This window comes from Nannospalax galili, unplaced genomic scaffold (assembly GCF_000622305.1).
Source record: "Nannospalax galili isolate Female #2095 unplaced genomic scaffold, S.galili_v1.0 scaffold120, whole genome shotgun sequence".
NCBI lineage: Eukaryota > Metazoa > Chordata > Mammalia > Rodentia > Spalacidae > Nannospalax > Nannospalax galili.
This window is the reverse complement of record NW_008350324.1, coordinates 5,983,700-6,011,118: the sequence shown is the minus strand read 5'-3', so window position 1 is coordinate 6,011,118 and position 27,419 is coordinate 5,983,700. Positions and strand designations below refer to the sequence as shown.

At 50.3% G+C, this 27,419-nt stretch overlaps 1 protein-coding gene across 5 annotated transcripts in view; it reads left to right on the top strand.

Moving 5' to 3' along the window:
- The window catches only part of Cux2 (cut like homeobox 2), a 186,447-nt gene that overhangs the window by 51,988 nt on the left and 107,040 nt on the right, over positions 1-27,419 (top strand). The gene's annotated exons all lie outside the window — the stretch shown is intronic.

Genomic DNA, 27,419 nt, shown 5'->3' with positions numbered 1-27,419 from the left:
GGATTTGAGTGAAGGTAATGTTTTATAATGTTCTAAGCCATATGCACTACTTTCAGGCCTCATCAGTTTTACATTGATTCCTAGTGAAGTGTTTAATTGCATCATGAATGCAATATAATTCAGTTCTTTCTGCTAATATGGTATATATCTCAAAGTGATATACAGCCCTGACAGGGGAAATTCGCAGTTGCATCTGGATTTGGGAGGACAGTAGGAACAGGGTGCCTGCTGGGCACATGGACGGCAGGTGGCCAGGGTGCAGGGCTGTGGGCCAGTGCTATGTCACTGAGAGTAGATGGTGTTGTGGGCACAGAGTGCATGGTGTCCGTCATTGGGCACCCATGCTGATGTCCGGCCAGATGGGTCAGAAGGCAGGGAGGTCCCCCAGCTGGCTGCCAAGGTGCTGAGAGCTGGCGAGGCCCATACATGCTGATGGGCCAGGCCCAAGCGTCCTTCTGGCTACTTCCAAATGGCTGCTGGGCCTTCTGCTGCCATCTGTTTAAGCACTCGCTGAATATTCACGGAGTGCCTACCATGTGCCGAGACAGTCGGGGGCCAGGTGCACCTTCTTGGGACAGAGACCTCAATCGTGTCACTTGTCAGTTTTGATGGAGGCATCAAGGGGGCTGGGGAGCTGGCAAAGCTGGTAAAGTGTTTGCCACACAAGCATGAGGACCTGAGTTCACATCCCTAGTTCCCACATAAAAATAAAGCCAGGCATGATGGCACCTGTAATCCCAGCACCGGGGAGATGGAGACAGGTGGATCCCTGGAGCTCCTTGGCCAGTCAGCCTAGACAAATCAGTGGTCTTCAAGCAGTAAGAGACCCTGTCCCAAAAAAAGAGGGAGAGGGCTAGAGGAAGACACCCATCATTGACCTTCAGCTTCCACATACACATGCATATATGTATGCCCACATGCACACACATATATACCTAGCCAAACACAGAAAGCTTCAGGTTCAGCAAGAGACCCTGCCTCAAAACATAAAGGGGAGAGCAGTAGACATTGTCCTCCAGCCTCTCTGCATGCATATGGGTACACACACTCACATGCATACATCACACATATATACCAGAGAGAGAGAGAGAGAGAGAGAGAGAGAGAGAGAGAAAAGAAGAAGGCTGAAGACCCAAGGTGGACCCTGGAACAGTGGCCAGACCCAGGGACCTCAGCTCATGGGGCAGGAAGATATGTCTTCACAAGGGGGCAGGGGCAGGCAGCTGCCACACAACTTCAGCCATATCTCCCTCCGATTGTAAGAGCTTTCCATTTCCCACACAAAGCTAGGCCTCCATATTTGCATGCAAAATCCCTCGTTTTTAAAGAAAAATTCAAACATATACACCATCCAGGCCAAACTAAATTCAGTATGTCTGTGGGTACAGGCTGCCAGGGGCCACCTGTTTGCAGTGTCTGTTCCCAGACAGGACTCTGCTGTTAAAGCAAAAAAAAAAAAAAAGGAAAAAAAAAAAACTTTCAGCCAACAAAATACGTGCAGTTGAACACAGGGGAGGGGATACGAGGCTCCACGGACTGGGGGTGGTGGTCTGTGGAGGTAGACATGGCTGTGGTATAGGGAACTAGACCACATGTTACATCCCTGGGAATGTAGAGGGACAATTTCTCAGAACAGAAGTAAGGATGAAGGGGACAGGGTAGCCTGGGGCTTGTAAACAGAGAGACTGAGGCAAGGCAAGATTCCACCCAAAAAAAATGTTAGTGGAATCACCAATACACCCCTAGCTCTTCCTGTGAGTCTTAGGAAGTAGCCTGAGGCTGTGGTGTTCCTGCTAGGAGGCCCAACTTGTACTTCTAGAAACAGCTCTGGGTAGGTAGAAGGATGACCCTGCCGTATCACAGCAGGCAGTAAAACTGAGGCTTTCTGTTATCACTCTGTCATTCCTGCATTCAGGGTATGAGGTGATCCTGTTTGGGGAGACAGTGGTCACCAGGAGAAATGTCCCTTCCCTCCATGGTGTCTGTGTCTGTGGGGACAGATGAGCTACATGCAAACATGTCATGCATATCACAGGTGGGCTTGGATGGCCCTGACCTTGCCCTGTTATGACCTGTATGCTGACACTTTAGCTGTGGGGCATGTGTGGCCTGCCTGACTCACAACAGGAATTGCCCCTCTGTCTCCACCAGAAATCCAAACTCCAGGTGGCTCCTTTGAGGCCTCCCCTGCCTCATTGTTTCTGATGGTGGGAATCTTCCATTGCGTTCTCAGCAGCTTTCTCCCTCCTTGCTTCCCTGTCCAAAATATCTCATTTTCATAAGGATGAAAGTCTTATCAGATAGACCCACCCCAGTGACCTTACTTGATTCCCTCTGTCCAGACCCTGTCTCCAAATGAGGTAAACTCCTAAGGTCCTAGGACATAAGGATTTGAGGGTCACCATTCAGCCCTTAGCACTCTAGTTAGAGGAACAGCAGTGGTGTGACTGTGGCAAGGTAAAAGTGACAAGAAGACCGCCATAAGCGGTCCTGGGGTAGGGGCGTCTCTTGGCTCTCAGTGATGCTGGCTCACATCAGTCCAGGGGGGCAGGACCTTCAAATACAGTTGGTGTGTGTTCAGCCATCTGATCCTGACCGTCAGAGAGCAGCCTGGTTCTGTCCTCCACATGGCGCCAGCAGGCTGTAATAAGAGCCCTTCTTTTATCCCCACTCGTGGAAGGCCAGCTCGCTCCCTTTTTGATCATCGTAACCTTGATGCAGAAGAATAATTTACGCCTGCGCCGGAGGAGGAAATTGCATGATGGTATTTATGAAAGTTGTGCATTTCTGGCCCCGAGTTTGTGGATGTGGGCAGACGGAGCAATGCCTGATGATAAAGCTATCTTCACACCTGTGAGACCGAATGGTGGCCACAGGAGCCTGGGTGTCTCCCAAGAGAGATCAGGGCCTGCATCCTAACCAGAGGGGACCCTAGTGTCCTATGGGCTGCCAGGTCAGTGGCAGGAGTGCTTGAAGTTTCTGTGACAGTACGGGGTGAGGGAGGGCTGCAGGCAGGCATGAGTTTGGGTGGGAAGATGTGGGTGAGGATTGTGGCCTCAGTCTTGGTTGAGCCCACCCCCCACATGCACACCCCTTGGGTAAGTCACTCTGCCTCTCTGAGCCTCCAATTTCCTTATCTGTCAAGTGGGTACAAGAAAAGTTTCTGTTCACTTGAGTGGTACCGTATGTCCCCGAGCGAGCACCGATGAACTCAAACCTCTCTTCTGGGCCATAATTCTGAGCAACCTTCCTTCTCAGAAAGCTGTTTCTGGCACCAACTAGAGTTTAGAAGCAGCCTGTCCCCATCTGCCAATGCTATAGATGCCATGTTTAAATTTAAAAATCCAAATGGGGGTCAGTGAGATGGCTCAGCAGTTAAGAGTGCTTGCTGCTTTCCCAGAGGACTTGAGTTCGGTTCCCAGCACCCACTGGCTCACAACCACCTATAACTCCAGCTCTAGGGAATACAACACATCTTGGCATCCACACTCACATGGACATATCCACATGCAGGTGAGCACACATACACATAATTAAAAGTAAAAATAAATCTTATAAAAAATGTTTTTAAAAATCCAAATAGAAATAAGCCTGATGACCTGAATTTCATCCTCAGGACCACATGGTGGAAGGAGAGAACCCATTTCTGAGAATTGTCCTCTGACCTCCACACACGCACTATGGCACACAAATACACAAATAGTAAATAAATGTAAATTTTTAAAAAATGTAATCCAAATGGCCTGGAATCCTTTATCATCTGAAAATCTCCTCTGGGTGTTGGAGGTGACAGGGGTGTGTGTTTCCTTAGGAAGCCATATCAGTCTGATGGTGTACCCTAACAGCTCTGGTTACCTTGTTTGTTAAGCTGGTCACACCAGCTTGTGAAAGCACATTCTAGAAAGTTCCACCAAGCCAATATTTTGCAGCTTCTCAGCATTTTCAGGTTCCATGGGATTAGTGTTTGGTATTGAATTAGTATGCTTTTTCTCTAATATGATATAAAAGTATAATCACATTAGTGACTTTGATAGCTCATTAGATTAGATGTGTGGAACACGTCCCCGCCTGAAACGGTGTTAAGAGAAAAAAAAATAATAGCCCACAGCTATCCCAGTGAGCCTGTCTCTGTTTCTGCTCTTGAGCCCTGGACTTTTCAGCCAAGCTGCCACATCAAGCACTCTAGTCTCTCCTCTCATCCCCACCAAGGAGGGATTTCACTGTGCTTGCCTTGATTTGTGGAATAGTGAATTTAAGACCTTAATAGTGGCTCCAAACAAATGTTTCTCTAATTCCATGGCAGAAACGTAGATGTAATTAATAGCACTAATTACTCTTCGCCCATCTCTGCCCTTCTCTCCTGCCCTCACCCCTGTCCCCCGAGATGCCTGGCAGAAGCTGCAGGAAGGCTTGCCCCTCTGTCTCTGGCTGCTATGCAAGCTCAGGTATACCCAGCCCCAACTTCCTGCTTCAGACCTTGCCTCTCAGGACTCTTTCCAGTTTCCATTCCCTGGCTTTCCAGGAGGTTGGATTTTTCTAGAAGCTGTTTCTAGTTGTCAGATAGAAATGGAATGTTCCAGAACAGCAGCCCTGGCCCTGGCTCCCCTGAGCATTTTTCTCTTCAGGGCCAGCCTCACTGCTGCCCTGAACTAAACAGAAGACATTCCTTACAGACTTAGGTCTTCAAAGCCCAAACCTAAGGGTCCCCATTGGCAGTGCTACCAGGCCCTGAGTTCAACCTCTCCAGACCACTGAGAAAGAGAAAAGACCCAGAAAGACCCAAAGAGAAAGACCCAGAAATTGTCTCCCTGCAGTAGGAAAGCGACGTGTTTGCAAGTGGGCCTCCATCCACTCAGGGAGGTGAGAGGTGCCCCTGGATGGAGTAGGCTCCACAGGTGGGCTGCAGTTCTGGGTTAACTAAGGGCTGACTGGTAGCATCCCAGAGTACTGTGCTGAGCCACCTCCCCCCACCACCTCCTCCTCCTCTTTTTCTGTGTATACAGGTGTACTTTCATGTGTGCATGCGTGCAGGTGGGAGTGGGGGGTATAGGCCAGAGGTCAACCTTGGGATCATTCCTTAGTTGCTCTCTCCCTTGTTTCTTGAAGTAGGGTCTCTCACCGGGACTTGGGGCTCCTGGTTTAGCTAGGCTGGCAGCCAGTGAGCCTCAGGGACCTGTCTGTCTTTACCTCCCCAGTGCTGGGATTACAAGTGTATGCACCACACTTGGCTTTTTATGTGTGTGCTGGGGATTGAACTCAGGTCCTCATGCTTGTAGAGCAGGTACCTCACCCACTGAATTATTTCCCAAGCCCAGCTGAAGATTCTTAGATCACATTCTGGGTCAGGGAAAAGCCTCATATAATCCATGAAGTTTGCAGCCAGGCTGGGGACGCAACATTCAAGCTAATACTTGGGTGGGTATGTGTGGCTGTCTATTAGTAATGTCTGCCACAGGCATGGGAAAGGCAGTGAATGCCACATATTTGCATTCTCTACTTTGTGAGGCATTTGTTGGTTGCTGAGAGAGAGAGGAAGATGAAGGGTCATTCAGGGATAGTATTTGGTATCTGTAGCAATAGCTACAGGTATTTTAAATAGGAATAGTCACAGGATGCCAGCAAAGGAAAGGGATGGGTCAGCCAGGGCAAGGAAACTCCACATTGTCTCAGTCTGAGAGTTCCCAGGAATCAGTCAGGCAAACAGATCCCTCACTAGATGGAAAAAGTCTCCAGATCCTTGGAGCAAAGGATCGGCAAGGTTCTGAAGAGACCTAGTCAGGACAGTTTTGAGAACTCAGACAAGGCAGGTGCCATTGGTGGAACAGGGAACAGAAAACAGTTCTCAGTGATGGCAGGTGAGAGCAGAGGCTCCAGGCTCCAGGACAATCTCCTTTCCCTCCTTTCCCACCTCACAGCTAGGAAAGACCCACCAAATAGCTAATAGCTAACCACCAGCTATAAGCACCTCTAGGGCTAGGGATGTGGCTCACTGGACAGAGTGCATACCTAGTATGTACAACGTCCCAGGTTCAGTCCCTAGCACTGCAAAAACCAGGCCTGGTGGCCCACACCTGCAATCCCAACACTCCGCAGGTGGAAACAAGAAGATCGGGAGTTCAAAACCCTCAGCTATGCAGAAGCTCCTGCTTTTGTTGCTGCTGTTTTCTGTAAACCCCATTTTCTTTAAGAAATCCTAGCAGTCAAACATGAGAGTCCATGGTCACAGAGGGTCAGTGGGAAAAGGGACCTGGGGGTGAGGAATCTGGGGTTTACCAGGATGAGCCATTTTGAAAGCAACAGCATCTGGAGTTCTGGCACACTTTGGATTTTTTAGAAATATTTGGGGACTAGAAGTTTTGTGAGATAATGCTGAACTGTAATGTCTTTCTATTTTTTTAAAAAAATGTCTAAGGCTAGAGGCTAGAGAGATGGTTTAGTGGTTAAGAGCACTGACTGCTCTTGCAGAGGACATAGGTTCCGTTCCTGGCACCCACATGGCAGCTAATAACTGTCCATAATTCCAGTTCCAGGGGATCTGATGTCCTCTTCTGACCTCTGTGGGCATTGCATGCACATGGTACGCTTACATATATGCAGGCAAAATACTCATACAAATAAAAATAAATAAATCAAAAAAAAATTTTTTTTAAGTCCACAGACAGCATTCGTGATTTTGGCCTGATCAACTCAGCTCTGACTTCTAGAAGGCTCTAGAAAAACTGTCAGGGTAGGAACCAGTCTCTGGGCCTGGGCCATCACAGGCAGCCTCTGGTTCCTGAAACTACTCAGCCCAGGACAGACAGAATTTCCTTCACAGACAGCCAGGATGGCCTCAGAGCTGGGCAGCAGGGTATATCCCACAGGCATCCTGAGGAGGGGCTCTGCAAATTCTCTCTCCCCTCTCCTGCTCCTCAGGGAGGCATTAACACCCAAGCTACATCTCCTGCTGGGATTTTAGAGACATTTCCCAAGGGACCTGATGCAGAGCCAGATTGGTGAACATCTGGGTGGGCCGTTTTTGAATGTGAGCTTCTCAGAGCTGCGTTATTCTATAAGCAACATACGTGTGACTTTAAATGGAGCTGTTTAGATGAGCCCCGGGTGAGCAGGCTTCCAGCGTCCTCTTGCACAAGTACACTCAGCCTGACTTACCTTGGTTACACTTACAATAGTTTGATGGTAGAGAACTGACACGAGTTGGGTGGAAAACAGACTTAATAGGCTGGGGAGATGGCTCAGCAGGTAAAGTGCTTGCTGTGTGAGCATAAGGACCTGAGTTCAGATCCCCAGAATCCACATAAAAGTCAAGAGTGGCAGTGTGTGTTTCTAGCTCCACCGCTGGGGAGGCTGAGACAGGAGGATCTCTGGGCCTTTGTGGCCAGCCAGCCTAGTCATTCCATGAGCTACAGATTCAGTGAGAGACCCAGTCTCAAAAAGGAAGGTAGAGAGTGATAGAAGAAGACACCCTATGCTGGCTTCTGTCCTCACATGCATGCATGCACTCGCACACACACATACACGTAGACAAAAAAAAAAAAAACAGGCTTCAGGCTTTAAATTTGGGCCTTTTCTTGGACTAGCAGCATGCAGTCTGATTGGCTCTGTCAATACTGGGTGGCAATGGTGAGGGTGGCTCCCCAGCAACCTCGGTGTCACAAAAGGAGTGTCCCACTCCGCACAGCTCAGCCGGATGGCTGGCAGGGGAAATGTATTAAATGCTTTTTCCACTCATGATATCTTCAACTCATGATGGGCTTGTTGGGGCGTGCCCTATTATAAGTCGGGAACATCTGTAGTTCTCACTGGCTTTGGGGCAGTGTGATCTGTAGACTGACATGCAGGTATGGCCCCACAGAAAAGGAGTTAAGGGTAATGTCTCCTGGGCTTTAATGTGTGCTGAGAATGCCCCATTCCTCTCAGCACAGACACTTGCAGAGGACCTGGGGGACAGGTGCTAAGCATGGCGCCAGTGGGATAAGGAAGTAGGATTCTACAAGGGATATAAACTGTGTCCTGGACTGGGCAGCCAGGATGGGTTACCTAGGAAAGAGATCACGAAGGTAGAGATGTCAGCTGCAGGCAGGGTCCTTTGTCTGGGTTGTATAGGTGCTTGACACTCTGTCTCCATCATAGGGCCTGTGTGTAATGCAGGCAAAGGGTGAATCAGTGTGTGCATGGGTGTGTAGTGTGTGTCAGAGAAGGGCTTGGGACACTAAGAGGACAAACGCAAAGTAGTCTGCAGTCATTGACAACATGACAGGGCCTTGCCCATTGTCCCAGTGCCCAAGAAGCTGGCACAGGGACAGAATCCAATGGCATTTTGGGGGTTCATCTGGAGCAGTACTAGGTAGGCACAGAGTGGCCAGAAAGAAGCTAGGTGGTGGCTGAGGCTGGCTTGGATGTGGCCTATGAAGTGGCCAGTGGGCACACTGATGGGCAACATGAATGGGGAATGGGATGGAGATGAAAATATTTCACAAGCCGAGGCAGAACAGTGAACTGGTGTAGGGAGATGTGGGTGTCAGAGGAGCAGAAACCCAAGATGCCCCCAACCTCCAGCAGGGACATCAGGGCCCCAGTGAGCATGGAGGTAAGACCTGGCTGGACAGCAGATGGAGGCATCAGCTCTGAGGGTAGGTGCCTGCAGTCACTGGGGGGCACGTACATGGCCATGTTATCCCATTCTGAGACAGTTCACATGCCTCCCATGAATACAAACACCCAGGAGACTGGTGCCCCCTGCAAACCCAGCCCCTAATCACCCCGAGTCCCACAGCAGAACTGGAATGAGGTGACTCCCTAGCATTTGGGCCCCAGAAAGGCTGGGTGACCTCTGCATGCCCCTACCTCAGGAAGGGTATACAGTCAGTGTAAAGCTCACAGGGTACTGGGCACCATTTGGGAAAATAGCCAACATCTCACAAGCAGAGCTGGCGACTTCCCACTTGCTTTGGCAAATGCTTGCATTGAGTGTGTGCGCAGGTGTGCGTGTGTGTGTGTGTGTGTGTGTGTGTGTGTGTGTGTGTGTGTCTTCAACCAGTAGCTGGAAAAATCACACCTACTGAAGCTTCCAGAAGACCCTCAATTGATTAAGCAGAGCATCAAGGACTTGGGACCTGGGGTCAGGAGCTGGGTTCAAATCCCAGCTCTGCTGTCTACTGGCTACATGCCCTTGAGCTTGCTTATTCTTAACCTGTTCATGCTTCAGTTTCCCCATCCCAGGACGATTGTAAGAAGCATAGGGCACTTAGAACTGTGTCTGGTACATAGGACGCATTCACTGTGTGCTAGCTAGTCTGAAATAGATTTTTCTAGAAATAGCCAAAAAGGAAACAGTTCCTGCTTTGCAAGCTACATGCCCTGGGTTGCAGCCACTCACCTTGGCCACCATAACAGGAAAGTGGCCACAAACGACACAGCCATGAATGTATTTCAATAGACACTAACGGGCACAGCCCTGGCTTACTGGAGGGCCATATTCAACTGTGTCAGGTGCTCAGGACATCGCTGGTCACCTTTCTGTTCCTACAGTACCCCATAAAGTGACTTCAGTGTGGCCACTTGTGATGTCTGTTCTTATTGCTCAGAGGCATTTTCTGCCTCTGGTCCCCTCCCAGCCTCTCCAGATAGCTGCAGTGACAGGTGAGGTGTGACAGATGGCCCAAGATTATCATTTACCCAACAGTCTTGTGTGCCAGGCATTGGCTGGAAAAGCAACCTCGTGTGTGCGTTCTTGTTTCCTGAGGTAGAGGCTGTGATGAGCCACTTATGTGGGGACAGGCAGGCAGGCCCACAGAAGTTCAGTGACTCACCCTGGGTTGGCATAGGTGCTGAGAGAGAGGTCAGGGGGAGACAGGTGCCGAGGGAGAAGTCAGGCACTTAGCCCGTGTTTTGACCCTCAAACTTCTCCCAGCTCTGGTGATCCCGAGGAGGTTAAATGAGGAGGGATGGGAGTTCAGCCCTGGGGCGTGGACCCTCCCCTCCCCATGCTGGGGCCTTTGGAGAGTTTGGAACGTGATTGGTGTAACCAGTGAGTCCTGGTGGCCACATTAGCTGGGGGTGGGGACAGCATCAGCATGGTTTTTTGGAACATGCACAGACTGCATTCTGATGGTGGGGATGTTGTAGTTCAGAGGGACTTTTGGCCACTTGCCTGTTGGCCAACATGTGGAGGAGCGCTGTGGGAGTTAACCAGCAGCCTGCAAGATAGCTGTGGGTGGAGCACAGTGGGGCTGGGTGGGGACTCTGCCCATGTTCCAGACAGACTGGCAGAGAGTAGGACAGCTTGCGCTGGCACCCAACACCTCACCACTCTCCCTACGTCTGTCTCCCCCTATGTTTGCCCTCGTCTCTTCTGCCAGGACAGGCAGAGCCAGAGAGTGGACAGGTAACTAGGCATTAGGGAAGCAATGCGTCCCATCTCTGTCCCTCTCCTGGCCCCCGATCACCACAGGTTTCTTTTTCCTCAACTGTATTAAAACCTGGCAACATTTGTTTCTGGTTTTTTTTCCATTTCCCTCAAGATAAGTTTCAGCCTCCTTGGTTTGGCTTGGAAAACTTTTATAATCTGACCTGCCTCCTGGTCCCGGCTCTTGTCTTCTATCTGGTCTGTGTCACAGTTAGTGGTTTCTTTCTGTTGGTGCCTAGTACTCCTTCCTGCACTCCTTGCACTGTTTCCCACACTCCTCCCCACACTGGCACCCACACTGGCACCACACTCACAGGCTCCCACTCTCCCTGCTCTGCCGTGTCCCCAAGAACTTGATGGATTAGTGAGGCCAGAGCAGCTCAAGTGTCACATGGATGAACTCAATCGCAAAAGTGCACCAGATCCCCTCTCTGCTTGTCACCTGTTCCTGAAGACGCCAGGCCCTCTAAGACATTTGAGAGAAGGAATAGATGTTCTTCGGGATGGGGTTTGGTAGCATAGCTGCCATGAGTCACTTCCCTCTTCCGAGCTTCATCCCGTGGATGTGGTGGCCTGCAGATGGCCTGTATGTGGCCTGTATGTGGCTCACGTAACTGTGCTCACAGTGGACACATGGCTTCTGACGGCCCTGGCAACCCAAACCCAGATCTTGTGCCTGGGTGAGGAGTGTCACATCGTGTTAGTGAGTCCCCATCAGCCTGCATCATGTGGGGCACAGCGTGATGGTTGTTGCTTCCACTACCGTGTCTGAAAGTAGCTAATCCAAGAAGACTCCTGAATTACATCCTGGGAAACACGCATCATCGTGAGTCCGTGGAGATGGCTGATCAGAAAGTTATGTTGTTAATGTGACATGATGGGTCCACAGGAGGAATTTGGACTGGTGCTCGAACTCTAGAAGGTTCTGTGTGGTTGGGATACAATATGTGAGGAACGCCATAGTGCTGTCACCTTGAGAACTAAGGTCTCTATCTGGGGCTGAGGGAATGACTTAGTAAGCGAAGTGCTTGACACACAAGTATGAGAACCCAAGTTCAATCCCTAGCACCCCTGTAAAAAAGTAGGGAACAGAGCATACACCTATAATCACAGCACTGGGGGACTGGAGGGTCCCTGGAGTGCACTGGCCAGCCAGCTGAATCAGTGAGCTCCAGGTTCAGTGAGAGACCCTGTCTCAAAAATGAGGAGAGAGATTGAGGAAGACACTTAATATCGACCTCTGGCCTATATACACGCATACATTCTACACAGACATACACAGACACGTATACCACACACACAGGCATGCACATCATATACATGCACACACCACACACACCCCACACACACATCGCACACATACCTCCACAGACATATGCATCTCACACCACACACACACACACACATATACACGATTCTTACCTGAGCTCCTCTACCCTATCACCACCATACCCAGATGTCCCCTGTTCTGGGTGTGTGGGTTGAACTGTCTGTCCCCCAAGTTCATGCTCACCTAGAACCTGGTGTGGGAATGAGATCTTTGCAGTTGTCCTTAGCAACACCAAGCTCATACAGGATTGGGATGGCTGTAATTGCAGTGACAGGTGTAAAACCATGTGAAAAAACAGACACAGGAACAGCCATGGACAGAAGCTCTAAGCCCAGGAGCACCCAGGCCAGCCAAGCCAGTGAGCACTGGAGGAGGCGAAGAAGGAGGCGGGGCCTGTGCACCCACACTTTGAACTTGGACTTGTGACTTCAAGAGCTGTGGGAAAACCGTGTCCTGTTGTCTTGGGGTACCCAGTTGGCAGTCACTTGTTACAGCAGCCCCAGGAAACAAAGGTCCCCATCCTGTCACTCCAGAAAATCAGAGGCAGGAGCAACCTTCGACAGCTCAAAGATGTCAGAGTGGGTTGGGTGATCTTGGCCCACAACTGGCCAGCTGACTGTCCCCTGCCCCACCATGTCCTTTGAGGACTAGGAAGAGGCACGCCATGCAGGCAGCTGGCATATGGGCTGCTCAGCCTGCCTCGCTTCATGTTAGCGTGTGCTTAAGGGGGTCTTTAAGACGCCCATTAGTCCCTTTCTGCTGTCTAATAGCACTTTCGGATTTAGAACAGAATATTATTTACTAGTTAGCTGATAGCAGAGCCAGAGCATGCCGTGTGTGTCTGTGTCTACGTGTTTGTGTCTGTGTGTGTCTGTGTGTGTGTCTGTGTCTTTGTGTCTGTGTCTGTGTCTCTGTGTGTGTCTGTGTATCCATGTGTCCAGCAATTACAGCCAATTATACAGCAGCCATGGGGCTCCTAGTGGGGCTGGTGGTGAGTCAGGGAAGGGGTGACACAAAGTGACCTCCATGAAAGCCAGGCCCACTGCCAATCAGCAGCAGCTACCCATTGGCAGAAGAGAGTCCAAGTGCAGACAGAGCTACCTCAAAGCAGGTCTGGGGGTCAGCACCTCAGAGAGAGGGGCAGCAGTGGCAAGCATCCCCCTGCAGTGGGAGGGCCCTCACCAAAGCATCGACCCACAGCCCTTGGGCAAATATGTTAGGAGCCTGAATGCCCTACAGCTTCCTAGGGTGGGCAACCTGCCCAGGACCCACAGCCAGGGAGTGGCTGAATGCCAGCCAGCTTTGAGAGGGCCTAGAACCTTCCCAGCATGCCTCTGTGCCCAAGGCAGAGGTGCCCCCTGGATCCCATCTTTTCTTTCTCCAGGCAAAAGAGGAATCTGTTACTTATTTGTTGGGCAGGTTGTCCCTCTCAAGGCCAAGATGAGTAGGTTGGGTGGATAGTACTGAGATGGTCAGGTTGGCACCTGGATCGGTGGCTCTGACCCAGATGTTTGAGAATCTGAGTTGGGGAGGGAGGAGGGAGATAGAGTCCAGTGTGGTTCGATGACCAGTGCCACTTGCAGATGATGGCAGTAGAGACACTGGAGCAGCCCCTTTAACAGACAGGCAAAGTGTAGAAAGAGAGCCTGGAGTTTAACTTTCATATATGCCTTGATCTTGGCAAGCCCAACCCTCAGGTCATCCATTCCTGGCAATTTTTCACATAGACACTAAATCCTCAAATGATGACGGGGATATGTCCCAGTGAACTCTGAAAATCAGAAACGACTATGAAAGACATACTTGCTCTGCCTTCTGCCACCAATCCTGCTGGGTGGTGCCTCTGGCTATGGAGCAAGGACTGACCCCAAGGGATCCCAAGGTTGCTGAGAGCTACACTGAGGGAGATTAGACTGTGTGTTGTGACTCAAGAAAAGCGCCAAGCCACTTTAGAAGCTGAGCCTCTCCTGAGTGTGTATCACCTTTGCACCATGTAAAAGGTCAAGTCAGATGTCAGGGGCCTTCCACACTTTGGGAACTGCCAGACCAGACCAGGTTGGAGCAGAGCATGTACTAGATGCCTCATCAGTCCCCAGCCCCAAATCAGCCCCTCTAAGCCTCACAGGAACTGATGCTAGGCTTCTCTCCCTTAAGGATAAGGGGACATCTCTCTGCAGCCCAGGGCTACATGAGGGAGGAACCATCTCACCAGGGCTTCCAGGGTGTGCAAGGGACCTGGGCTACTTGAATGTTTGTAAGTTAGCAGAGCAGCCTCTGTTTCTTCCAAATACACACACAAAACTGGACAAGCGGCTTCAGAGACACCAAGAACAGGTGTCCCAGGCACAGTAAGAGACCTACATGGCCTTATTCACTGCTAGAGTTATGCATGGTGGTTCCTTTCCACCATTCTGGGAAGGAGCCAGGATTATCACCCACTCCAGATAGAGGATCCACCTCAGTTGGGCAAGCAAGGGACTCATAGCAAAGCAGGAGCGTCTTTCTGTGTGTGTGTGTCTCTGTCTGTCTGTCTGTGTGTGTCTGTGTATGTGTGTGTGTGTGTGTATGTGTGTGTCTATATGTGTGAGCGTCTGTGTGTGTCTGTGTGTGTGTGTCTCTGTCTGTCTGTCTGTGTGTGTCTGTGTATGTGTGTGTGTGTATGTGTGTGTCTATGTGTGAGCGTCTGTGTGTGTCTGTGTGTGTGTTTGTGTGTGTGTCTGTGTGCCTGTGTATGTGTGTGTATGTGTGTATGTGTATGCCTGTGTGTGTGTCTGTGTATGTGTGTGTGCCTGGGTGTGTGTCTGTATGTCTGTGTATGTGTGTGTGCATCTGTGTTTTAATAAACCTCACCAGGAATCCAATATCAATTCCTGTCAGAGTTACTCAGAGCATCTGAGCTTGAACTAAATAAAAATAAACATTAGGCAATTATTGGAATTTAGGTTTATTTAAAAAATCAGCAGACTGTGGGAACAAGTCACCCACTAGCCAGGCGCAACTGTCAGGCCTTTGAACAACCTGTGGCTCTCAGCTTCAGGGAGATTTGGGCATCTAGGCTGTGGAAACTTTGGGCTGGTTGATTAACAATGTGGTGGAAGCAGGCCAATCACCCCAGCGGGGCCACCCTGACTCCCCGAATATCCTATGACCATGGCTTTGTTTGGGGACTTGGGAGGGGGTTCCGCATCCCCATCATTCTGAGCAAAGCTTTGCACTTTATATGGTCTGTGCATTGGAGGGGAGGCCAGACCCCAAGCTACCCCAGACCCTTGTAGCCATCTCCATGGATACCCCTCATTCCAAAGGAGCCCTGTGTCTCACCAGCCAGATGAATGTGCAGCCATAGCTATAAGAGGTCTGCTATATCCAGACCTCTGGGTAGCACCTGATCTTCCCAAGGGTGATGCTGTCTGGAAAGCTGAGTTAGGAGCATAGGGTCAGCCAGATAACAGCATCAGGAGCACATAAGCACCCAAGTCATAGGAAAAGAAATTGCTTCCCCTCCAACCTTGGCTCCAAGATGAGCCTAGACATACCTAGAAGCTTCCGGGATGCTCAGGCTTAGCACAGCTTCCAGCTCCCAGCAGGATGCAGTGGGCTGGCTAGACCAAGCAGCCCTAGCTCAGCGTCCTCCCAGCTAGCAACACATTTCCTGCCAGCAACTCTTTAGTTTCCAGGTTTCTATCTGGAAACTGTCTGCTCCATGGGTAGCTGTTAAGAATCTTCCCCTTCCCTTCCTCCTCCCCTTCCCTTTCTTCTCCCTCTCCCTGCTTCCTCCCTCCTTCACCCCTTCCCATCTGGACCTTGACTAGGGAATAGACAGAGTGAGGTCACTGGTCTCCCTGCTGGAGCATACACTAGTCACTTAGAAGTTTCCTCAAGAGATGGCCAGGCCTCTCCCGCAGGGTCCCTGTTTCTTCAGATGTGGAGCTGGCAAAGAGCCTGCATCTCTTAGAAGTTCCTTAGTGAGACTGGTGTAGCATGCTGGCCCTGGGGGCCTCACTATGGAAGGGCTACCAAGAGAACAGAGAGGAAAAGGTGTCCAGCAACTGAAACTGCACATGCAAAGACCCTGGGCCTAGCAGTGACATCTGGGGCCAGGGTAAAGGCAGAACAGTGGGGGCATAGAAAGGGGATGGTGGGGGAGTTCTTTGGAGTAACTGGCAGGGCACTGACCCCACAGACTGATAGGCCATGCTAGGGGGCTGCATTTGATCAGAAATGGAATGGGACTGGGGAGAGGTTTCAAGCATCCTGAATGTACCCTCTAGCTGCTGAGGGGAGTAAGACAGTGGACAGTTGATGGAGCCAGGAAGCCCCACGGGAGGCCACTGTAGGCATCAGGTCCAAGTCAGCACTGCCTGGACCAGGCTGGTGGTAGAGGGCAGGCAGAGGCTTGGCTTCTACTTTGGGTTAGGTATAGATGTGCTCTTCAGTCCCAGAAACCAGCCTCTTACCTTCGGGAGCCCTGTGTGAGCATCACTGAGGGCAGGGCCACCTGGACTGAAGATGACTCTGGAGCCTCCTGCAGCCCTGGTTGGCTGGTGGAAAGCACCACCAACTCTCTGACCTTATTTGGCTTTTCCAAATACCCTCAGGGAAAAGATGGACTCGTACCCATTTTTCAGATGATGAAGGATGAGGTCCAGAGAAGGCAAAGATTTTTCTCAAGCTCTTTTGGCTGGCCTGAGGAAAAGGCAGGGATCCTACTCTGACTCTTGCTAGACCCCTGAATCTCAGCCTCAAAATAGCCCTTAAGTGATGTCAGCAACTGTCCCGAGCCCATGGCTGGCCTGCCACAAATACTCCTTAGCTATGGAAGGAGTTGCTGTTGTGAAGAGCTCAAAATTGTCAGAGAGCAACAGTTTCCCATTGTTCAACCGAAATTAAAGTATAGAGGGGGTGCATTTCCAGAAAATTCCACCATAGGATAAGGAAGAGGGGGTTCTGCACAACGTAAACCCTCTACAAGCCCCATGCACACACACAAGCCGATGGGGCCATGCGGGGACACAGCATCCTGGAATCAGTCTATAATGCAATCAATTTTGTATATCCCTGGTGAAACAGCAGCATTTATTTAACGTCTTTTATAAGAGCAGCTGAGTTTTATCACAAATCACATTCCATTTCTAGTCAGCTGGGACTCTTCGGAGGCTAAAACACACTTTCCTCTGAGGAAATCTACCAGTTCCTCAATAAAGGCCTATTTGCTTCTGTATGTAAAATTGACACATTTATTGAATATTAAACATAGAAGGATTTGGGGTTTTGTTTTTTGCCCCAGCTTCCACCCGACTCCACCAAACCTTAAACTTTTCCTCCAAGTTTCCCAGTCACTGGGATCCCACAGAATTAAAAGAAAGGCGACAGGTGCCGGTGACATTTAAATGAATGGTTCTCATCCCTGGGATGCAGCCACCTGACATCATCGAGATAGACAGCAGTGGCCAAAGCTCTGAGTGGCTCCATGAGCCCCGTGCTTGTCCCAGCCCTCGGTGGCAGGCTCAGTCACGTGCCACTGTTGTATTGGATTCTCAACCGAAGTTTTTTTTGAAACATAACATTTTCAGAAGGAAAGGATGACCTATCTCACAATAAATGATGCTAATTACCATGAGGGCCTATTAATAATTCGCGTTTCCTTTTACCCACACTCCTGAATGGTGGGAGTTAGAGTGTGCTGGGAACACTGTCTCTTGACTGCTGGTCACGGTGCTTGTGTTGGAGAGAAAAAGCAAGCAGGGGATGGAGGATATATTGTGTGCCTGTGTATATTCTTAATATGAGGGAGCTGAGCTGCTGAGCAGGGGTCTCAGCGTAGGACCCCATCCCTGATTTGCTATATATGGTAGGGGGTGCAGGTGGCAGGGCCCCCCTCCTTGAGGTTTATTTTCTAATTTAAAATGTAGGGTCTGGGGAGATGGCTCAGACAGTCAAGTGCTTGCCATATAAGCATGAGGACCCAAGTTCAATCCCTAGAACCCATATAAAAAGTCAGGTGTGGGGGTGTAGAGATAGGAGGACCCCTGGGGCTTGCTGGCTAGCCAGCCTAACCGAATCAGTGAACTCCAAGCCAAAGAGAGACTCTATCTCAAAAAACACAAGGTGGATGGAGACTGAGGAACCACATGGAGGGTTGACCTCTGGCCCTACACACACACACACACACACACACACACACAGACACACACACACACACACACACACATACACATAGATGTGTTGGTTATGCACTGAGGGCAAGAATAGACTGGGTATGAGCAATCTGTTGTGATCAGTGGATTCGGTAGACCAGAGTTCGAATCCTGACTCCTCTCCATGTCAGCTTTGTGACCTCGGATACATATTTTTCTCTCAGAACCAGTGTCTCACAGGGCTCTTGGCAAGATTAAATGAGATGATTCACTTAAGGAAGGTTCTGGAAGCAGCCTCAGCTATCATTGCTCTTGTCCTGGAGATAGGAGGCAGTGTTGGGTTTGGATGGAAAAGAAACATCACTGAATCCAGCCACCTGTCACAGGCTCCATTTCTGTCCATAAAAACTGGCCAGGCAGTCTATGCTGGAATGGCTGTAGGGACAGGGAGCCCACCCTGGCCACTGGGCCTGTCTTCCTCAGGTCAGCCTGAGCCCTGTGTGGGAATTCTCTTGGCCTCCATAGCTCCTGGCCTCTATGTGTGCTCCTGAGCCCCAGGGTAGCTTTCTACAGCATTTGGTAGCACTTTTTTCACTGTTGACATTCAGAGGAGGCAATTCTTTGCAATAGGGAATGCCCTAAGTACTCTGAGTAATATCTCTGGCCTGTGCTCCCTAGTGTTAGTAGCGCCCCAATTGCAATTATCAAATGTATTTTTAGAGGACTAAGGGTGGAGGTCAGTGAAGCACTTGCCTAGCATGTAGGAGGCCCCAGGGTCCAGCCCCAGCACTGTGAAAATGACATCTCTATGCATTGCCAGGATCCCTGTGAGGACAGTCACCCTCATCGAAGGCCACCAGAAGTCTGGGTTTCCTCCCACTGGGCTCCTCTGGCCAGACCCCTTCATATCCCTTTGTCCCCTCAGTATGCCCACGTCCCCATGGCTTATGCTTCCAGAACCTGACGTCTTTCTGGATGCTGAGCCAGGTGTGCCCAGCTCTAGTTAAGCCTGCCGAAGACCGGGGACCTGAATCCAATCCCCTAGAATTTCCCACTACTGTCTGTGGGGAAGGTGGGCATCATTAGGATGGAGGTGCTGGACATCCTCTTCAGAGACAATGGAAGTTCGGAGGGTCTCCCTGGGTTTCATGTTGTGGGGCAGAACTGTCTCTCCCCAGAGAGGGAGTTCTTGGTCCCTTGGACAAATACCCACCTAGTCTAGGTTAGTGGACTTTGCCTCTGCCCATCAAAGTGACCATATCTCTCAGAGTCTCAGTTTTTTCATCTGCATTGTAAAATAAAACTAGTCATTATTTCAAAGGAATGTAGCTTCAATTCAAAGAATCATCCCCTGGCACCCATGGATATGTATCATTTTCCATCTTATGTATCCATTAAAATATATAAAGATAAGTAAAAACATTTTTTAAAATATTTATTATTTTTATTTAATGTTTATGTGTGTATTGCCTGCATGTAAATAAATGCACCTGTGTTGTGCAATGCTCTCGGAGGACAGAAGAGGTTGTCGGATCCTCTGAAACTAGAGTTACAGATAGTTGTTAGCTGCCATGTGGGTGCTGGGATCTGAACCCTGGTCTTCTGCAAGAACAACCAGTGTTCTTAACCGCTGAGCCATCTCTCCAGCCCCGTAAAAACATTTTTAAAAAACAAAGAAACAGTCCCTGGCATATAGGAGACCAGGGATAAGGTGGAGGAATTTTGTTGTTGGTATAAGTAGACACACATCCCAAGAGTGTAGGTCATTTCCTCAAGGTCACCCCCAGGTCAGTGTGGAACTGTCAGAGGCCCTGGGATTGTTACTGAGTTCTGTGTCTGCAGAGAAACGACTCAAAGACACACCACTAGCTACAATTCTCACAATGTTAACAGAACTTGCTTTAGCCAGAAGAGTCTCTCTTCTCTTTCATTTTAAAAGCCAGCCGGTATAATAAATCTTGCCCTGAAATCTCGGCAGCACATCTTGGCTGGAGTGTGTGATAAATCTAATATACTGTAGCCGCTGTACTGGAGACCATGGGCGGATCTGTATTGGGGTGACAGGCAGAGTAGTAACTTGCTCTGGCTTAACAAGGCCGGCCCTCGGCAGGACTCGGCCTTCACAGTCAACTCTGTGAGGGTGGATGCAGGAACCCACTCGCTTCTCTCCCTTTATCCCTCTATCCCCCCATCCCTCCATCTCTTCATCTCTCCACCCTCCATCCCTCCATTCCTCCATCTTTCCATCCCTTCATCCCTCTATCTCTCCATCCCTCCCTCCATCTCCATCCCTTCATCCCTCTGTATTTCCATCCCTCCATCTCTCCATCCCTGCCTCCCTCTCTAGATGCCCCTGCCACATTTAGAACATGGCTCAGAACTATGACTAAATTCAAAGGGGACTTAACTAGGACGAAATTTAAAAAAGGACTTAGCTAGGATGGGGGCAGAACAGGCCCTGTGGCCTAAGGGAACACCAGAAGGCCAGGGTCCACTTTGTCTGGAGAATCGTGTTCAGGTCTCTTAGAACTCTGTGCCTGTGTCGTGCTGAGGTACCTACTATGTGCCACGTCATGCTGAGGATTGGGAGACTATAGAGATGGAGGTGGGCCTATGAGGGATGGGTGTTCATGGATGTCCAGTGTGGATGCTGGTGACAGGGGCTCCTGTAGGAACACAGATCAGAGCTAGTGGCATTTGGGAAGTTGTGGCATCTACAAGCTGTGCTGGGGCCTGGCAGGTGTTTACCAGACTCAACAGGGTCCACATAGCTGAGTCATGGAGGGACCCCAAGGATAGAGGTCAGTTCAGGTCAAGGGGTGGCCAGGAGGGCTGACACAGGCCAGGCAGGCTCTGCCCGTCCTTCTGCTCTGTGCTAGGTGGGCCAAGGCAACTAGAGGGAACAGGTCGGTGTGGAGTCCCAGGAGAGTGGGGGACCCCTCCTTATTCAGAACCCCACAGGAGAGGTCAAAGACCTTGGAGAGTTTTTGGTGCCAGCTATAGCCCTCACTACTGAACCCTTCCCCCCTCTGAGCCTCACCTGTAGATAGCCCTAGTACCAACACCCACCAGGAGGAGACTCGGAAAGATAAATGGAGAAAACAGACATGAGGTATCTGGAGCCAAGGGCTCGGCAAGCACTCCAGGGGTTTACGGTGGGATCTACTTGCTCTCTGTGGGACCAGGGAAGGTTCACTTTATTTCTTTAGGCCTCAATTTCTCATCTGCAAGGCAGGAATGACAGTCGCAGGACTTGGTGATATACCAAGGTTGGCCCTGCTGGGCTGAGGGGCATCAGCTATCTGTTCCCACCCATGCTCCTTCACTTCTGCTGCTCAGGAGGGTGAGGGGTAGGGCATCAGGCTCTGTCCCACCATGTTAGACCTGCCTCCCTGACCCTGTCCTCCACCCCACTTGCTGCCCACCTACTGGCCCTAGTGTACCCTACTGTCTCAAGCAGGGCCTGTCACCTGCCCACCCTTCTGAAACAGATCCCTCTAATTCAATATGGTCCCTCTGAGACAGATCTCACCCAGATGAGGAGTCACCTGTCACCTGCTCAGCCACAGGCTGTCCTCCCTGCAGAAGAACCCCCTTTCCCCTCCCCCATTTGCAGGGAGGCCAAAAGGCCACATCACCCACCCTTTCTCCTGCTCACAGTGTGAACAGCCTCCTCCTAAAGGAGGGACCTGGGTACCGTGGGCTCGAGAGCCAGCTCTCTGCCCTGTAGTCTCAGACATTTACCAAGCAGCATTGATACAACTGGGCTGTGTCCCTGCAAAGAACTCGGGTCTCCTCGAGAGGCCAAGTGACAATTTCTTCCAATGTCCACATGAGCAGGCAAAAGGTCTCAGGGAATTCCAGTCTGGAAAACACCGGCTCTGGTGGTCATAGTCCCACTGTCTCATTCTGGAACTTTATTTATCCTAGAACAAAGCGCCTGTGAGGCTCTAGTGGGCCTGACTCCTCTGCTTCCAGACATCTCAGCTCCTGTGGGAAGGCTGAGTGTCCCCATGCGTTCCTGGGTCTGGAGACACCTGGTCCTCACCTGGCCACCATGGTGGGCCAGGGAGGGATCTGGGTGCCACCCCACCTCAGAGACAGAAGGAGAGTGGGTGAGGTCCCCTGAGTTGTTGAGAGAAAACAGACGGCCTGGAACCCTTTCTGTAGAAATGGCCTCCCGGCTCCACCTTGATAGGCGAGGGAGAGTAGCTCAAATGCTTAGAGGGAATAAACAGCTTTTAATGAAGTTACATTGCCACATAATGGGTATCATAAAACCGCCTTCATACTGCAGGGTCCCTGGATAGTATTTATTATCGACTGTGCCAGAATAGTCTTTGCAGGGCTCGGGCAGCTGCCGAGAAAAGAATGCAAAAGTCTCCTTAAATTACCTGATTGAAATAACCAGCGGAATATTCCGAGGGGCCCCGAGTGCCCAGGAAGCCGCCGTTGGGGTGGTCTGTCAGACGCGGTTTGCGCATTGTGAAGAACACGGGACTTTCATTGCAGCAAAACAGATGTTCACCTTGTTTCTCCATCGGCTGTTTGATGAGAAATTTATTGCTCTTCCGCTGGGCAGGAGGCCCCTCTCGGCTGCGGAGTCTATCAGACAAGCCAGCGGCTGGCGGCTGGCCAGGGCCAGGTTTTGATGAAAGTCATGAAAAGCTGCGGCTTCGAGGCGCCGGGAATAATGCACCGGCTAGACTCTCCTGATTGGCCGATTGATCGGCCTGATTTGATTTATTGATCAATCCCCTCAAATGTGGCGTCTGAGAAGCTGCAGTGATCTTTAACTGTGGTGAACGTCTCTGGCTGGCGGAGAACGCGCCCCCAATAAGGAATGTATGAAAGGAATCGGGGCTTATCTTAATCACACACCGGGCCTGGAGCTGGCCGAGCCCAGCCAGGGCCCCTGCGCCACCCCATCACCCGGGCAGGCCTTCGCAGATCTATAAATTGATGGAATTCAAAGCCTCCAGCATCGATTACCGTTATAACAAACAGCGGTGCGCAGAATGTCTGATTATTTTTAGACAAAGATTCTGTTCTCTCAGCAGCAATTTTGCTGAGCCCGTCACTGGCTCAGAAGTCTGTTGATTGCAATTAGATGCAATACAAAAAAAAAAAATTAAACTCTCCGCAGCCTCACTCCTGTTTCCAGTTATTAAATCTCTCTCTTTGTTTGCTGTTTCCTCGTGATAGCTACAGCTGGGTGAGATATTTGGTCGGTAGGACAGATCCTTGGGATCCAGTGGGGAAGGTAGTGGAGGACCTGTTCCTTGGATTAGCTCCACCGGTGCCAGTGATTTATCTGGGGGAGGGGCCAGTGAAGGTGTGTGGAGATATCCCTTTAAAAGTGTGCAAAGGGAGCCAGACGTGATGGCATTTGCCTTTAATACAAGCCCTTGGGAGGCAGAGGCAGGTGGATCTCTGTGAGTTCGAGTTCCAGGCCAGCCTGGTCTACATAGAGAGTTCCAGGCCAGCTGGGACTATAGGGAGACCCTGTCTCAAACAAGACAAAGTGTGCAAAGGTTCCAGGCTTGGCAATGCAACTGTCATCCCAGCACTCAGATGTAGACAGGAGGATCAGGAGTTCAAGGTCATCCTCCACCATATAGTGAGTTCAAGTCCAGCCTGGCCTACATCAGACCCTGTCTTAAAAAGAAAAAGGCTGGGTGCGGTGGCTCAGGCCTTTAATCCCAGCACTTGGGAGACAGAGGCAGGCGGATCTCTGTGAGTTCAAGGCCAGCCTGGTCTTCATAATGAGTTCCAGGACAGCTGGGGCTACAGGGAGACTGTCTCAAAAAGACCAAAAAGAAAAAAGAAAAAGATAAAAGTGTTCAAGGGATTGGGTTGGTGGTATGTGCCTATAATTGCAGCAGAGGGCAGAGGGCCCACAAGTTCAGAGACTAGCCTGGGGGTAGTAGCTAGAGCCTGTGTCAAAAAATAAACAACAAAGGACTGGGGAGATGCTCAGTGGGTGCCGTGCCTGATGCACACAAACAGAAGGGCCTGAGTTTGGGTTGTCAGGACCTATGTAAAAGCCAGATGTACAACATGCTTCTGTAACCTCAGCACTGGGGGAAAGGTGGAGCCAGGTGGATTCCCGGAGCTCACTGACCAGCCGGCCTAGCTGAATCTGTGAGTTTCAGGTTCAGTGAGAGATTCTGTCTCAAAAAATACACATGGAGAATCACTGAGGAAGTCTCTTGAAGTCAGCCTCTGGTCTCCCTCCACACACTCAGGCACACATTGACCCACATGAATATGTACATATACAGGGTAGGGGGGGATAAAGCAGCAAAGGGCACTTAAGGGAGGCTGGATACAGAAGTGTCTGAGGCAGCTCAGGATAACATCTCTAGAACCATCTGAGCAACTCCAATGGGTTTAGCCTCCTTGATCCTGTTCACATCCAGCAGCATGGTCCTGTCCTAGGAGCTGCTGGAGCTCAGAAGCTGGTGCCACTTGAAATAATGAATTCAGCACAGAAACCACAGGTGGAACCCCTTCCACATGCCATCACACGTGCAGAACGGGCTCTAGGTAACTATGAGTACACATAAATTAAGCGTTCCCTGTTCTGCCCAACCCGGCGGCCAGCATGCTGGCACTAGATGAGTCCATCCATCATCGGGGCTCTTCTTAGTCATTAGCCCCAGTGTCCTTGATGGTAGAACAGCTGTAAAACCCAGCCCAGTGGGATGGCTGAGTCTGACAATTCATTACACCGTTGGATGGACTCAGGTGGCAAAGTCGAGGCCTCTCAGTCCCCAGAAGCCAGCTTTGCTTGGTGGCAGCCACGGGCTCATTTTGGAAGGTGCCTGTAGTTGACAATGCAGAAGAAGGAGCTATGGCTTTGACTGTGGAATCAGACAGGTCTTGCAGAAATTGGCTGAGCTCAGAAAGGCATCAACCACACTGTGATCATACCACAAGTATGTCTCCGCTAGTCCTGGGCCTAGGATGGTGGTGCCCAGCCAGTCCTGAGGCAAATCTTCCACTACCCAAGACAGATCCTTCAAGGGAGCTGGTAGGAGGAGGGGGATGGAGGCCACCCCCGGGCAGAGCAGGGGTCTGGGTTGTTCCAACTGCTGCAGAGTCCAGACCAGCTACTTTTGTGTGCCTTTCTCCTCCCAGCTGCCCAGTTACCTGTTGACTAGATGCAGAAACTGGGGCTCAGAGACATGAAATGGACTGCCCAAGGCCACACAACAAAGAAGATTGAAGTTTAAATTCAGTTGATTTGGGAGTTAAAGTTCTTAACCTCAATGGAAAAGGAGAAAGGACCATCAGTATTTGTTGAATGAATGAGTGAGTGAATGAATGATGCATGAGTCCCTGGGCTCCTATATAGCCAAGGAAAACCAGGCCATGCTCTCTCTCCAGGGCAGGCCTGGCACCTGAGCCTCTTTGTGCCGTTAGAAAGAACCAGTGTGATCTCACCCAGAAGATGACATGCAAGGGTACCACAGGGTGCTCCTCAGGCTGGGTGCTAGATGTTGGGAAGCAGGTAAGCATGAGTCACCTGCTTGGAAACCAGACAGCCTTGGCTGATGGTGCAAGGGTCAGCAGTTCCAACCTTGAGGTTACACTGACCTTGACTGGAACCCTTGGGTTAGTCCATTCTCAACTCTGACCCCGGCACATGGTCAGACCTCTACAGATGTGTTCCCTGTCCAAGTGACTGAGCTCACAAGGAGGTAATACACAGCCCTGCACCCCAGTGCAGGGCACCTGTACAGTGTGGCCATGCTTGGCTGTCACCCCCCTGGAAGACAGTTGTGACTAACACACTCATATGTCTCAGGAGAATTCCAAAGCAGGACCAATAGGGGCCAAGTGCCCTCTGTGAAGTCACTGAGCAAGTGGCTGGCCAACACACATCTTTCTTGGCACCCACTGTCACCTTCTGGACAGCCTTGGTTTGTTTGTGTCCCTCCCCTTCCTCCTTTTTGTGCCTTGTCCTGGCCCACCCGTGAGACAAGTGATCTCGACAAGATTGTGGCAGAAGAGGAGACCAACCCCTCACAGCGAGGAGCGGTAACAGTGAAAGCAAGGCCTTTAGGGGCAAGCTGGCTGCATCTGTCACACTGACAAATGTGCCTGCCCTGTAACTGGCCTATCTTTGTCTTAAGAGCATGTCTTGAAGATACACCTATCTGTGGGCACCAAAATGAATGTCTAGGGGAATTAGCTAGACATCTACAATAAGAAAAAAGCCTGTCAGTAACTTAAGCTTCCATGCTTGGAGATTAGAAATAGCCTATGTCCATGAGGAGGGGGAAAATAACCTAAATGTCTGTGAGTGGGGCTTTAAAATTACTTAAGTTGGGGCTGGAGAGATAGCTCAGTGGTTAAGAGCACTGACTGCTCTTGCAGAGGACCCAGGTTCAATTCCCAGCACCCACATGGCCTCTACGAACCGTCCTTAACTCCAGTTCCAGGGGAATCCAAAGCCCTCTTCTGACCTCTGCAGCACCACACAACATGGGTGAGCTCACATACGTGCAGGCAATATGCTCTACACATAAAATAAAAATAATAAAATATTAAAAAATAAAATTACTTAAGTGTGGGTTGGGGAGATAATAATGTGCTTGCTGAGCAAGCACAAGGGCCTGAGTTCGGTCCCCAGCACCCATGTAAAAAGCCAGGTATGGTGGAGCTGACTTGTAAACCCAACACAGGGAGAAAGAGACAGGCAGATTCCTGGGGTTCACTGGTCAGCCAGCTTAGCCAATCAGTGAGCCCCAGGTCCTATGAGAAGCCCTGTCTGAAAAGAAAGCTAATGGCTTCTGATAAATGACACCCACGGTTGACCTCTGGCTTCCACATGTACATGTACACACATGCACCTGCATGTACATGAGCATGCACTCTCATACAAACACACAGAAAACTCCAGCAGCAAAAATAACCTATGTGTCCATAGGACAGGGATTGGGAACAAATGTCTACCAGGGAGACTGAATACACAAAATAAGTCCCATCCACATAGAACACAGCTGAGATGACATTCTGTACTGATGTAAAGGCTTAGGCAGGATAAATCTCATTGAATAACATGGTATTACACTCTGAGGGAAGGAAGGGAAGGCAAGGCTTGTGTAACAGCTTGAGTGGGCATCTCGTCCGGATGGATGGTGATGGTGGGTGCCTCTGGAGAAAGGTGCTCTTGGGCTAAATCTTTGTGCTGCCACAATGAATGTCCTCTGCTGATGACAGTTCAACAACACCAAAAACTGGTTTTTACTTTTAACAGTCAATGTAGTGGGAAGAACGTGGATTCTTGGCATCAGAGCTCTGTGTAATCGCAGGCTGTTACTTACTGACTGGGTGCCCTCGGCTGTGCCATCTCTGCACCTCTGTTTGGTCACCTGGACGATACTGTCAGTGAGAGGCAGTGGGATGTGTATAGGCTGTTCACCCAGCCTGGGCCCCATACCCAGTCCTCAGCTCTGGTTGTTGGGGCTTCATGTCAGAAAGATGGCTGTCTATGATAGTGCTGCGTCCAGAGCCCTTTCTGGGGAGGCCACAG